Source organism: Mesoplodon densirostris, chromosome 19 (genome assembly GCF_025265405.1).
Source record: "Mesoplodon densirostris isolate mMesDen1 chromosome 19, mMesDen1 primary haplotype, whole genome shotgun sequence".
NCBI lineage: Eukaryota > Metazoa > Chordata > Mammalia > Artiodactyla > Ziphiidae > Mesoplodon > Mesoplodon densirostris.
In genome coordinates this window covers 10,960,630-10,973,208 of record NC_082679.1, presented here as the reverse complement: position 1 = coordinate 10,973,208, position 12,579 = coordinate 10,960,630, and the positions used below count along the sequence as shown (strand labels likewise).

The following is a 12,579-nucleotide window of genomic DNA, read 5'->3' as shown; positions in this document are numbered from 1 at the left end:
CTGGAGATCTTTTTTTTTTTTTTTTTTCTTTTTGAAGTATGCGGGCCTCTCACTGTTGTGGCCTCTCCCTTTGCGGAGCACAGGCTCCGGATGCGCAAGCCCAGCGGCCATGGCTCACGGGCCCAGCCGCTCCGCGGCATATGGGATCCTCCCAGACCGGGGCACGAACCCGTATCCCCTGCATCGGCAGGCGGACCCTTAACCACTGCGCCACCAGGGAGGCCCTGGAGATCTTTTAATGTCTTTTCTAGAGAGATTTAATATGAATATTTTAAATGGTCTCCAGTTTCCCTGTGGATTATTGACATTTTCAACTCTGCACTTCAATTTTCCCTCAATACATGTAATTTTGTCACGGCTATTTCTGTACTTAAAGATGAGGAACTATATAATTGATTTCTTCATTTTTTTCCCATCTCTTTCCAAGGTACTGAATTTGATTGTGTCTTACGAATGAGTGAAAAATGTTAGTCCTTGAGTCAGGACATTGGGCCCTTTACCAAGTAACTCAACCTATCTGGGCTTCAGCTTCTGTATGTGCAGTCAAGAGGCTTGGACTAGCTGACTTTTCAAATGCTGTGTTTCTTTGATTCACTCTCACTTATTGATCTGCTCCTTAAGAAGAGGGTCTGTTCTCATAAAGTAACAACAGTCTTTTCCTAACCTTGGGTTGGGCGGAGTTTAACTGGTCGTACTCAGTTTATTAGTTCTGTTTCCTTCTACGTATGCTTAGCTCTAAATAATTTATATAGCTCTTGTGACTATTTTTAGATCTTATTTTTTTCTTATTTTCTTTTACAGTTTCTAATTTGTTATCGCCAGTGTAGAGGAGCCTGATTGATTTTTAAAATTTATTGATCTTGTATGTGTGTGCCTTGTTGAACCGTCTTATTAGTTCCTGCTAGTTTATCTGTGGGTTCTTTTGGGTTTCCTAGATAAATGAGCATATTAAATGTAAATAATGTGTTCTTTGGATAAAGTTTATTTTCTTGCATCTATGTATATAGAAGCAATATGTTGAATTGATTTAAATATTTCAATACTTACATACCTGTTATCACAATCTAACGTACTTGATCTTCTTTTCTTTCAATCAATATTACGTTTTCAAGATTTATCCACGTGAATCCATATAGATCTAGGTCTTTGATTTTTGACCGTTTGCTATTATTTCATCACATGCGTATAGCATCATTTATTTTCCATTCAAGCATTATTGGACAATTGGATTGTTTCCCTCCCTTCTCTAGAACAAACAACGTTTCCTAGAATATCCCTGAAGATGTCTGACAGTCGAGAAGGGCCAGGCTGCCCGAAGGATTGCTACTTGCTTTTAGCCACCTTCCAACAGGCCATCTCCAGCCAGCCATTTGAAGCACAGCGGAAATGAAAACTCCCCCAAATGTGGAGATCTCAGGAGCTTCCTAGAAGGTGGGAGGTTAATGATAGGCATCCTGCTGGGATCCCAGGGGAGTCTGAGCTGGCCTGAAGCTCATCTTCCTGCTCCACCTCTCAAGAGAAATGTGGAGGAAAGAAGACTTCAAAAACTGTGAGTAGGTAGAGGGAGAGATATTGGGGGCCGAAGCTGTGACTGAGGTCTTGGAGTGGGCTGTGAGCACGCAGAGCCTCTAGAGAGCCAGGCTCTGCCTTCTGAGAACTTCTCCCCTAAGGCTGCTCCTAATTCAGGTGATACCAGCCATATAGAGCCGACTTGGCCCACACTGTCACAGAAAGCCTTATCAGAATCTCTTCTTCTTCATACACTCTTGTGTCTGTGACTTGGTTACTGCCTTTGGTGCTCCACTGATGTGAACCACAGTCGCTCGGGGATGGAGGACACTAGTGACCCATCTTGCTCTGTGGCCTCAGTCCACAGCTTGCGGGTAAGGGAAGAGGCCAAATGAAGGTCAAGAAGGAAAGATGGAGTTTGAAGAGAAGACCTGAGTTAAGGGTGTCTTCTCAAGTCTTGATGAATGAAATGTAGCTCCAGTACCTGAAGTCCTGCTTGTTCTCAAGGCTGACCACGGGGCTGGGTGCACTCAGTGAAGAAACCGTATACACTTAGTATTTCCTTGCTTGCTCACACTTGCCCTCCTCTGATACACCCTCTGCAAGACTGATCTTCCCCTGAAACCACTTTCCACCTGCTACTGTCATCTCATGAACATTTGCTTCCCCTTCCTAGTGTCCCCCTAGAATGCCATTGCAGCCAATTCATAATGTGATAATCATGCTTCTTACCATATTCTCAGCAACTTCTGAGAAATTTTATTCACTTTATTCCATAGTCTTCACACATCAATAATCTTCCTTAACTTCCTAGCTGCAGGTTAACCCATTCGGAATCATTTCTTTTTCCTTCTCTCCTTTGGCAAATCCTTTCTATCTTTTAAGGTCTTTTTCTTGTCTCTCTACCATCCTGCCTTCCTGAACTTCTTTTTTTTTCCGTTTAAGTAACCTTTCAATCTCCTTCGCCAATTTCCTCATAAACATTTAGAGTTTATTCCTCACACGTTAGACAGCGGTTTATGAATGGCCAGGCCTAATGGACTCAGAATGAGTTGGCACCCCCGAGGTACCTGTCTTGCTGGGGAGCCACAGGTGAAGGGCTGGCTGCTGGACACATGTTTGCATGGAGTCAGGCTGAGTGGCCTCAGGGTGTTTGCTGTGCACTTGTGTGTGTTTCTCCCTAGTTGGTTTCCTCGTCCAGCCACCTGTGACCTCCCTCCATCCAGCCCAGGGAATCCTTCTCATCACAGGGGTAGGATGTTTGTCTCATTTTCCATCACATCCTTTCCCCAAAGTTTGCTTGTGAGTTGTTCCCATTCCAAAGACCTTTCCTCTTTGAAGAGAAAAGAGAAAATCTTTTCTCTCCTTTTCTCTCACTTCACTTCTGCTCTATTATCTCCTCCGTCCAGAATGGCCCACTGACTCAAATGGCTGTAGATCCGAAGATGGCAAGAAATGCCAGCAATTCTGAGATAATAATACGGATGGATCAGGAAAACTTGAAAACCTTTATCCCGCCACATTAAACAAAATTGCACTTCCAGTGTATTCAGAGTCTCAGTGTAGACACACAAGTGATATAGAAATTGAAGTACACTCAAGTTTTTCTTTCCTCCTTTCCTGATTTATTCTAATCCTCAAAGTTAACATGATGAACTCTTTGTTAGGTAAAGTTTCAGACATTTTCTACACATGCACACTTTTCTTTTTCTCACCTAAGAGTGTGAACTAGGTCACTTTCAACATGCTGTGATTCTGTGATTCACTGTCTCCCACCAAGTCATCCACTGATAAAGTAATCTGTTTCATGGAGAAATATTTCCAATAGGTAATAGCCAATGTCTGTGGAGTGCTTACTCTGTGTCGGTTTCTTGTAACTACTTTACAGATCTTTTGTACAACGTACCCATGGACCAGGTACAATTATAACCCCCAAGTGACAGATAAGTGCAGATAAGTACAAATAAATACAGAGGCCAAGTGACTTGCCCAAGACACTGGAGCAAATCAAAATCCATGCCTCTGTAATCATTTTGCTCTATTGCCTCTGTCTGGGAGGCTTGATGATTTGGCAACTAAAACCTTAAATATCATGTTCCATTTTTATATCTGTGACACAAGCGTGGGGCTGTGATACGGGGTAACTAACCTGACTACTTTTGAAAACCCTTATGCACCTGGATGAAAGTAAGCCAGGGACTGCAAGCTATAGATTGAAGGTTTCCTACCAACTTTTAAAACTAGCTTCTTGAATGCAATTTATGTAATGTCAAGTCTAGGATGTAGTCCAGATAGTAACAGGAAAATGGAGCTATGTAGAAAAAGACTTAAAGTTGACAAGTATTGGGAGTGTAGTATTTTTGGGGCCAGCGTGTAGACCACAGGAAAACTTGCTGTTTCCATCCCAAAGGGAAGAGCCCTATGTTGCAACTGCCAAGGTCCCTGGGGCAGCAAGTGTGCTCACTGCTTAGTAAAGAAGCATCCTGAGTTTGATAGAATCATATGGGAGCCTTACATTTGGTTAGCAGTTCTACATTCTTGATGTAATAATATTTTCAGGGTGTGGGAGGGTATCAAGCTCTGAAAATACCCTTGGAGAGATTTGCTTATTAAGTTTGGCTTTTTCAATCTCCCTACTACTTCTTTACTAAACACCAGGCGGTTTCCTTCACTTTTCAGAACCATGTTGTTTTTCCCTTGTCTAATGAACTTTGAAATACTTTTGGATGAGCTATTAAGTTTGGAAAAAAATAAACCTCTCTTTAAAATAAGGAAGATAATAACAATGACAAGTAGAAAAAGCTCTAAAACAGAGAATATCCTCCATTCTAGCCAATGACTGGGAGTGGAAGGTTCGTGCTCGCTGTCCAGGACGTAGAAATAAAAGCTGAGGAGGCGCTGAGGCGTCTCCTGGATCTCTATAAGCCTCCATCATTTCTGCTGAGTAGGGTTGACAGATAAAATATAGGCTGTTTAGTTAAATATGAATGTCAGAAAAACAACGAGTACATTTTGAAGATAAGTAGGCCCCAAATAGTACATAGGATCTACTTATAGTAAAAATAATGACTTATTATTCATGTGAAGTTCAAGTTTAACTGGGTATCCTGTATTTTTATTTACTAAATCTGCCAGCCCTACTGATGGTCCACAATGGAGGCAGTTGAGGAGCGGTACATGCTGGCTCTCGGACAGTCAGAAATGGCTTCAGCAGATCGAGGTACAGGATGAAATTCTTCTTGGATGTAGCTCAGAAGCCATGGCCAGCAAGTACTGCACGTACTGCCTCGGGTTTCCCCGAGGTGGGGTAAACCTTCCTCTTAATGGCCTTTGGGTAAGTCTGGAAGACCATATCCAAGGGGAGCCCCAAAGTCAGTTTCCTCCTCACAACCATGTTTCCAATTCCTGGAATTGGCTGCATGTGACTCACAAGAGATGAGGAGGTGTGTGGAAATTGGGAGTGTCATAGCTTGAACCCTTTGTAGGTAAAGTTTTGCTGTTCTGAGAGTTTGAACAGGAGCAATGTGAAAGACTCCAGGTCCCCAGGTAGATAGAAATAATCCTGTTCTACTTCTGTGTATGTGACAAGTCTCTAATAGTTCAGAGAGCAAGTATCTGGTCTTAGAAAGACTGATCCAAGCTTGGATGTTTCTGGTGACAAGGCAAGGTCCTGAGTTTCAAGTTCACCTTTTATGGTTGAGGAGACAATAAGGTGGTCAGAAGGGAAATCATGGAGGAGACCTTGGCTTCATCCATTGTGCAGGCTTGTATATGTGGTTCTATGTAGATTGTGTTTCAAAGGTGGAGCTTGTTTACAACTATGAACATTCTCCGATGTGCTTTTTGGACCTTCATTCCCAGAGCGAGAGCAGTGCCGAGGCTCTAGAAATGCCATGGATATTCTGAGCTGTCAGTGGCATTTCCCAGGTACTGTTCCCTTGGTGCCGCTCCTTGAAATGTCCAAAGGGATTATCATCTGTCTTGTGGGCGGGTCCTAGCATTGTGAAAGGAAGCTGCTGCACCTGGCTCAGAGGATCTCGGATGTGGTGGGAGTAGTAGTAGGACTACGACTCTAAATTGTATCACAGCCTATCTATTCCATCTTGAGAGTGGGGTTGGGGGGTTATGAAGGGGGGCTTTTATTGTGCTTTTGTACATTGTACCCTTGAAACTAATTCAGTATTTTAAAATTAATTAATTGATTTTGGGCTGCATTGGGTCTTTGTTGCTGCTAGCGGGCGTTCTCTAGTTGCAGTGAGCGGGGGCTACTCTTGGCTGTGGTGCACGGGCTTCTCATTGCAGTGGCTTCTCTTGTTGCGGAGCATGGGCTCTAGGCAGGCAGGCTCCCGTAGTTGTGGCACGTGGGCTCGGTAGATGTGGCACACGGGCTCTAGAGCGCAGGCTCAGTAGTTGTGGCGCGCGGGCTTAGTTACTCCGTGGCACGTGGGATCTTCCCAGACCAGGGCTCGAACCCATGTCCCCTGCATTCGCAGGCATATTCTTAACCACTGCTCCACCAGGGAAGCCCAAGAATTCAGTTTTTTATAAAGAGAAGATTCCTAATATTATTCCAAAATTTTAAAAATATGTAGTTGGATAACACTATGAAAAATTAACTGATATATTCTTTTATTATTTCTCTTTGCTCCCTGGATTTTTTTCCCCATCCAGTCAGCTAGGCACTCTGAGTTCACTGCATTAGGAAGGTAAAGACTCAGCAGAAATGAGGGAGAAAAAAAGAAAATTCTCAGCTTTGGAATGTTCACAACGGAGGCCACAGTAGAACAGGTGAGAATTCTGTGAACAAAAGATAAATGTCGTCTCAAATGTCAAAAAGTATTCTCTGCACTGGGAGGCAGGAGAGGGAGGGAGGGAAGGACTGAAGGAGAGAGATCAGTGTGGCCAGGGACATGGAGACTGTGCTTGAGGACGATATGCCCAGGAAGAGCATCAGAATCTGGAGAAGATTCAGCCTGCACGTGATCATTGCCTCCAGCCAGCACCCTCATCTGAGACCTCGGGAAATTCAGAGAGAGAGTGGGAGTACGTCAGGAGGGCCACGCGCATAGTCTGTGTGGCAGGGGTTGTGGCCATTGCCTATTTGTGAGGAGTCCCCAGCAATTTGCAGGCCTCTTCTGGAAAATGCTGGCGGACATCTCTAGTGCTTATGTGAAAGCTTGTTCACAAACCTTGAAAGATACAGATGTAGATGACAGATAGATGCATAGATAGAACAATGTAATTAAATAAAACCTCAGGAAAGGTTTGGAAAATGCCCTTTATTGCATAGGACGTTTCTATGGTCATATGATGTTAGACTGAGTGCCGGTCCCTTCATCCTCCTTCAGACCACGGCATTCTGTCTGCTACTCTCCCGAGGGTCCTTTCTTCTCCCTGGAAGGGATAAAGCAAATGAGGTAGAACAGGAAGAGACGAGCAGCTCTCCAGGCTCTGCTGGTCAGGGTCACCCTCCAGCGTCGCCTTAATGCTCAGAGCCACACACACCACAGGGAGCTTGGCTCCAGATCAACGACCACGCAACGGAGGTTCTGGAACATTTCCATATCTCGGGGGACCTCATTGCCACGTGACTCTCTTTCATATTCCCCTTTGTCACAGAAGGCTAGGTCCAGTGGTCAGGGTGAGATCTCGGCTCAGGCCCCAGGCTCTCAGACCTCAAAGTTCTGGTCCTGCAAGGGCCCCTGTCCTCTCTTCAGACCACTCCTGGCTCTCTCTGCCGAGAAGGAGCTGCTGGGAGTACGTCCTCTAAGAGTTGAGGTCCATCGTGCAGACCCTGAGAAAACTCCTAGGAAAAGGCTCCACCTTCTTGATTAAGTCAACAGAGCTCAGTTCCTTTGGTAGTGCTGGGTGTGTCCCAAGCTGATGCAACTGCAGAGCCATTAGGTCAACCAGCACATGTGTGCGGCCCCTTCCCTTAGACTCCTCTGGGCCCTCGTGACATAGGCTCAGAAGACTGCCAGCCTCAAGCCTTACCTCTTCCAAGGGACGGCCACACCGTCTTCCAGGACTTCTGTCCCATGAATCTCAGTTGCTGTGTGGAAATGAAAAGAGAGAAAAGACCCTACCTGCGGGGTCTCTTCGGGCTGGGGCCTTCCCCCGTGGGCTGCTCTCCCTCATTCTCCTTTTCTTCTTGCTTCTCTTCCTCCTCCTCCTCCTCCTCCTCTTCCTCGGGGGTGCTCTGGATTCCACATTGCCCATCAGCTTGGCCATGGTGAGATGAAAGACACGGCAGCTGAAGCCCTCCAGGACGCCGAACTTCACGTGCTGTTGGAGGATCTCCAAGGTGGGGAAGACCCGGCAGCAAGCCATGCACCTGAAGCCGGTCTCCATGGTCACCATCCAGTCCGCTGTCTTGGCGCTGGGTCTCTCCTCGACGGCAGGTGACCCTGATGGGCTGCCTGGCTCTGCCCTTTCCTCATACTCTTTCTCCTCCCCAGTGGGCTCACTGTCAGACAGGAGGCTTTCGGTGGACACATCAGAAGAGGGGTCAGTGGCTACTGCGCACACATCCTCAGGAAGGGTCACTTCTTCTATCCTCAGCTGCTTTTCAGGCAACTCCAAGGGTTTCTTTGTCTTCCAGGAGACAGCGACACCCTTGTTCACTTGTACCTGCATGTAGTATATTTTCATGCCCCTTTCCTCCTTGTCTGGGTGCAGATAGTTCTTACAGGGTGAAGAGGGTGAGGAGGAGACACAGTATGATGGGGAAGCAGTCTCTCCTTCTTCCTGATCCTGGACTAGGGGCTGGGCAGTGTCTCGATGAAATCTCCGGATTCCTGAAAAAGGAAATTAAGAACATAATAACATGCATGGGCCATGCCGGAAGCTGAGGGAGCAGGTGTGGTAGACGAGAGAGGGACATTTGCATGACATAGCTATGTCGTGAGCTTGGTGTCTGTTAGCCGTAGGACGGAGTGGTGTATCTGGTGTCATCTGTGGGCTTTTCATGTGCGTGGGGGGGATACTGGAGCAGTGTCTGTATACAGGGGTGTGGAGTATGGTGGTGAGGGCTGTGGAATGTGAGGGATGCGGCTGGATGCGTGTACGACGAGGAGTGTGAGTTTGGGAATATCGGTGGTGCATTCCTTGTGGCATGGGGCCGTGGTGCAGGAGAGGAGCATTGTGGATCACGTGCTTGGGGTTTATGTGTGCACTGAGAAGGGCTGTGCCTGGAGGGCGCATGGATGTGTGAGCTGTGTGGACCTGAGCTGGATGGTCCTGCTCTGAGCCTGGAGGTCTATGATGCAGAACTCTGTCCTTCTCTGGAAGCAAAGGCAAAGACAAAGCCTCCATTTTCCTCTGAAGATGCTTAATCTGGTCCCTCTTCCCTCCACCTCAAGCCCAGACCTTTCCGACCCTGCTCCTTGACTTCCCCACCATGGTAGTAGCAGTATTCACACACCCACACACCCAGACTCAGCTGGCATCCACGCCCTCGTAACAGCTCAGCCATCCTGCCCAGGCTCTTCCACAGAGCCCTCATCACCTCTGATGACCCTGGATTTCCTCTCAGCCTCCCTAGGATCTGTGTGCCTCCTGCCTCACAGCCAAGCACCCCCTCACCTGAGGAGCCCCGCGCCCTTACCAGCGTAGATGAGCTTGCACGGAGTAGAAGTACAGAAGAAGTATTTAGAGGCAGAGGAGACCTCCCCTGCCCCTGGGCTGCAGCCTTGGGCCACCACAGTGGATCCAAGCCGAGGGGGATCCTCTTGTGACTTCGAGATTCCTGAGGGAGGAATGAAAGGCTCAGGGTGGGTTCATCAGTCCTCTGTCCACAAATGTTTACTGAGTGTGTGACACGTGTCAGGTGCAGTGAATACACACAGTTGAGAGTGTGGTTCCCAGTGGATACTCCAGGATTTAATTCCAGTCAATACTTATTCTCTCACTGTCTTGTTGGTAATGTAGGCCTCGGTGGTGACTGTGAGTGTGTGGGAAGAGTGAGTGATGTGTATCAGTTATGTCTGTGGTGAGTGTGGGGTTGGCGTGGGGAGCACAGTGCAGATGTGCCTATCTGTGTCTGTGGCCTTTGTGTGCATGGTTTCTGTTCACAAGTCAGGAATTCTGGGACATGTAACTTTTCCTCATTCCATGGTGTGGCTTGTATTTATGGTGTGTGTTCATTCATTCATTCACCAAGATCCAGTGAGCAGCTACTCCTGTGTATCCGGCACTCTTCCATTGTTGTAGTCTCTGGTAATGCTGCACATTCTAGTAGGGGAAGACACACACTAAACAAAACTCCAATAAATATATAATACATCAGCTGGTGGTAAGTTTATAAGGGTTGCCAGACTTAGTGAACAAAAATACAGGGCACCCAGTTAAATTTCAGTTTCAGATAAACCCAGAATAATTTTTTAGTGTAAGTATTCCCATGCAGTATTTGGTCTTACTTATTTTGAGTGTAAGTAGGGCCCATACAATATTTGGGACATCCTGATACTGAAACATCACTTGTTGTTTATGTGGAATTCAAATTGAACTGGATAGCCCATATTTTCTCTGGCAACCCTGACATGGGTTAGTGAGACTGTGGTTTACTGTGGTTTGTACAAAGCGGGTATGGCATTACTCAAGAATGTGTTGTAAGTGTGGTGTGTATGACACGTGACTGGTTTTTATAGAGGTATTTAGAGATGGCTGAAGTTAGCTGTGTTTGTGCGAGAGTTGAGGCGATACATATATATATAGTGTGTGTGTGTGTGTGTGTGTGTGTGTGTCATATATAGATAGTGTGTGTGTCTATATACATATCTCATCTCCAGCGTTTGGTGTTGGAGGAAAGGATTGTGATACAGGTGGGTTGTATGAGAACGTAGTACAAGAGGGATGCGTGTATATACCTCCATGTGCTGTGTGTGGTTTAATAAGGAAGTTATATGTGGGGTGTGTGATATTTTTGCTGTATCAGAGTGTACATGGGTGTATGAGTTACTGTCTCATAAAACACCCCTAACAAGAATTCTGTATACACTCTTACGTACACCGAGTGTCAGCCAGGTCCAGGCAGGTTGACAAGAACTTTACCATGCAGACTTTCTATCTGGTAAGCACTCTACCCCCATTCATCCCGCTCTTCTCTGCAATACCACAAACACACAGACACACACACACACACACACACACACACACACAGAGGAACATAGAGAAAAATATTCTGAATGGTCAGGGGCGGTCATTGCCTCCCCCAGCCTGTCCCAGCCACTGCCTGAAAATCTGCCTGCTGTCTAGAGCTCCATTCCCAGGGCCCATCCTACAGTCTCCAGGGCCCTGGGCCTGGTAGGAGCTACTGGGCTCTAATCTGGGGCAGAGGCCTCTAGCTGGAGCTCTGGGGTGACCACCCCTCTCCCAGGGCAAGCTACTCGCCTACATTTAATGCACGCAGGCACCCCGTGGCCCGTGGCTCTCAGAGCTCCCCGCAGGACCCTGAGGCCATTTCTCACCCCCGCCCACGCGGTCTCAGTCTCTGGAAAACCCTTCCCTTCCCTTGATCTCCTTTGGGAAATTCTTCCTGTTGAAGGAATAAAACCTCCTTGCTTTCCATATGACACCATCCCTAGACAAACAATCTTCTTTCGAAGTGCATTCCACTTGTCAAGATATTTTTCAACAGGGCCTTCAACTCATGGGGCTTCTCTTTCCACTTTGGTAAAAGAGGCCAAGCAACTCCTGGGTCTCTCTCAGCATCCTTGCATCCTTCACATCCCCCACCTCATGAGCCCAGGGAAAGATCCAAGAGAATAAGAGAGAAATCGGGGACTGAGAAAAGCTGCACCTCTAGGTCTGTGCAAGCAGGATGCAGCCTGCTATGAGTCCGACAAAGCTCCAGGCCCGGCTGCCCCAGGAGAGAGTCCTCAGACCAGCGGAGCTGACCTCCCCCATCTCCCAGGGGGCATCTGGCCGTTCTGTGCCATCTCACACCACAGGGACCCTCCGGATGGATACGGCAGCATCAGTGAGACAAGGTCTCTCGCTCCCTGCTTCACAGGTGACACGTTCTCAGTCCCCCGCTTCCTAGAGAAGGTTCAGTTTGGCAGGAACCCATGTGCCCCAGACAAGTTGCCCCCCACATACCTCCTCCGTTCTCGGCAGTTTCCTGGGACTCTTCATTTTCCAGATGTTTCCTCTTTTGTCGCCGTTCCATCGTACCAACTAGAAGTCTCCCTTAGAAGTTGCCTCAAGAGATGTCCAACTCCTCCTCTTCCCTACAGGTTGGCCCTTGTTGGCTCTTGGGCAATCCGTTGAAATGATTCAATACAAATAAAAATAGTCAAGTCTCCTAAATGGCTGAAAAACTTGTACCACTTAGTGAACCAGCAGGACTGCCTAGTGCTCACCAGGGCTGTTATGTTTGCAAGGTTGCCAGGAGCACAGCGGAATTCTGTGACCTCAGTGATGACATCAGAGCATTCGGTGGACCTAGGTTGAGCACAGTGTCTGCAATAGCACAGGCCCCATTTTCAAGAACAATTCCTTTTACCCAGCCGAACCTTTCCCGTGAAAGGGAAAGGTTCATACCATATCTATTATAAATTGTATCATACCATGTCTATTATAAAATTAACATTTTCATTGGAGAACTTTTTTTTTTTGGTTTCTGCTTTATAACAAAGTGAATCAGTCATACATATACATCTGTTCCCACATCCCTTCCCTCATGCATCTCCCTCCCTGCCACCCTCCCCATCCCACCCCTCCAGGCGGTCACAAAGCACCGAGCTGATCTCCCTGTGCTCTGCAGCTGCTTCCCACTATCTACCTTATGTTTGGTAGTGTATATATGTCCATGCCTCTCTTTCGTTTTGTCACAGCTTACCCTTCCCCCTCCCCATATCCTCAAGTCCATTCTCAAGTAGGTCTGTGTCTTTATTCCCGTTTTACCCCTAGGTTCTTCATGACATTTTGTTTTAAATTCCATATATATGTGTTAGCATACGGTATTTGTCTTTCTCTTTCTGACTTACTTCACTCTGTATGACAGACTCTAGGTCTATCCACCTCATTACAAATAGCTCAGTTTCGCTTCTTTTTATGGCTGAGCAATAT

At 46.8% G+C, this 12,579-nt stretch overlaps 1 pseudogene; it reads right to left on the bottom strand.

Moving 5' to 3' along the window:
* Nucleotides 1–7,627: 7,627 nt before the first annotated feature.
* LOC132480089 (protein FAM170A-like) lies at nucleotides 7,628–11,677 on the bottom strand (annotated as a pseudogene).
* Between the last annotated feature and the right edge of the window lie 902 nt (nucleotides 11,678–12,579).